Source organism: Onychomys torridus, chromosome 4, assembly GCF_903995425.1.
Source record: "Onychomys torridus chromosome 4, mOncTor1.1, whole genome shotgun sequence".
NCBI classification, from domain to species: Eukaryota; Metazoa; Chordata; class Mammalia; order Rodentia; family Cricetidae; genus Onychomys; species Onychomys torridus.
The window spans coordinates 52,761,144-52,763,529 of record NC_050446.1 but is presented as its reverse complement, the minus strand read 5'-3'; positions in this window follow the sequence as shown (position 1 = coordinate 52,763,529).

Sequence of the window (2,386 nt, the reverse complement as noted above, 5' to 3'; positions counted from 1 at the left end):
AGGACCCTTAGCTCTCCTGTTCCTACTGATTACAGTATCATTAATGCCCCGTATTATCAATGCCTTAACCAGATATGTAAATTCCCACTTAGGAGCTACTAAGCAGATGGTAATTAAGTCCTAGAATGAACAGGTACCCTCCACAAAGTCAAGGATTTGGCTCAGGGTATAACTCAAAGTGGGTGGGGATGTGATGGCTAACATGTTTAAAAGTTTAAAATCTCTGTGCTTACAAGAACTATAAAGCAAAATTAGATCTACAAATGGAAAAGGCTGATAAGGGTTAATTTTTTTACTGCTATTTCTACTTCTGTAAACAAGCCAGACTGGTAAATCTCTGAAAGACCCCAGACCCATAGCAGGGTAATGGTTGGGTTTTATGTATGTATGTATGTATGTATGTATGTATGTATGTATGTATGTATGTATGTATGTATGTATGTATGTATGTATGTATTTGAGACAGGGTTTCTTGTGTAGCCCTGGCTGTCCTGGAACTTTGTAGACCAGTTTGGCAGAGATCCGAACGCATAGAGATCCGCCTGCCTCTGCCTCCTGAGTGCTGGGATCAAGGGCATGGGCCACCACTACCAGGTGGGTAACGGTTTTTAAATTACATTTTCGAAAGAAGATATTCGTTGTGGATTTCAAACATACTCTTAAACAACAAAGAGAAAGATAAAAATCCGCCATGGGGCTTTCAACCATTAACACATTAGTAAACATCCCTCGATTCTTTTTCCTAGGCCCTTATGAACTGTTTTATAGATTAAATTTTTTCAGGGGCTAGGAAGTATGTTTGTGAATGGACATAGTAAAAACAATCACTACCACCACCGGAACCTGTAGCATGGCCTATAACGGAGTGGTTCTCAACTTGTGGGTCGTGACCCCCAGGTCAACCTACTTTCACAGGGGTCACACCTCAGATATCCTGCATATAAAATATTTACAATGCCGAGCAGTGGTGGCGCACACCTTTAATCCCAGCACTGGGGAGGCAGAGGCAGAGGCAGGTGGATTTCTGTGAGTTCGAGGCCAGCCTGTTCTACAAAGCAAGTTCCAAGAAAGGCGCAAAGCTACAGAGAAACCCTGTCTCGAAGAGAAAAAAAAAAAGATTAATTATGATAAATAACAGCAAAATTACAGTTATAAAGTAGCAACACAAATAATTTAATGGGTGGGGGTCACAACAACAGAAACTATATTAAATGGTTGCAGCATTAGCAAGGCCGAGAACCGCGGCTATAATACCAGCCCTCAGGAGGTGGAGGCAGGAGGATAAGGAGTTCAAACCCACCTGGGCTTCATGAGACCCTCTCTCAAAATTCCAAAATAAAATAGTAAAAAAAGAGGGGGAACTGAGCACACGGGAAGGAAAGGTGTGGCGAAGGATGCTATTACTTGTGTGTCTGCTTCGTGTCTGTTCTGGATGGGCGACTGGGTCACACACTCCTCCAGCCCGGGCCGCTAGCCGAGGGCACGTGGGAGCGCGTGGGAGAAGTAGAGGGCGTTCGCTCCAATGAGCACGAGTTTGCAGCGTGGCCGCATCTCCCCGGCGCAGAGCTGTCGTCCCGCACCAGCATGAGCGGGACCGGGGTCCAGAGAGCAGTTGGCTGCCTGCACAGTCCCGGTCCTAGCCCAGAGAGCCCAAACCCCCGCGCTGGCGCCACCGTCAGCCGCTGGGGCGAGATAAAGCGGGCAAAGTTCTTGGGATCCGAATCAGGGAGGCGCAGCTCCGATAGCAGCGCCGGGGCCGGGGCTCCCGGTGTGTTTGCTCCAACTGTTTAAACTGCTTCAAAGCGACAGAGCCCGAACGACCTTCAGCAAACAGCTGCTAATCTCTAGCAAGGGAGAGCTGTCCTAGGGAGGACTCCGGGAGCCGAGGCCTCTCGCCCGCACTCCGCCCGGGTGGGACCTCAGCCCACCAGACCTCGCCACACCCAGACCGCTAGAGGAGGGTCAACCACGGAGGCCCAGGGGAACGCGGGAACTCTGGCCGGAAGCCCTCGGGTCCTTGCCCCGCCCCCAGACTCTTGCTCCTCCCTCTGGCCCCGCCTTTCCCCCCTCCTCATCCTTGCCCCTCCCTAGGCCTTTGCCTAGGCCTCGGGCCCTGGCACTCCAGGCTCTCGCCCCGCCCCCAGACTCTTGCTCCTCCCTCTGGCCCCGCCTTGTCCCCCCTCATTCTTGCCCCGCCCTAAGCCTTTGCCCTGCCCTGGGCCCTGGCGCGACTCCAGGCTCTTTGCCCCGCCCTCAGGCCTTTTGCCCCGCCCTCAGGCCCTTTGCCCCGCCCTCAGGCCCTTTGCCCCGCCCCCAGGCCCTTGCCCCGCCTCTAGCCCTTGCCTCTCGCCCAAGCCCTCACTCCGCCCTCAAGCTCTGGTCCCTT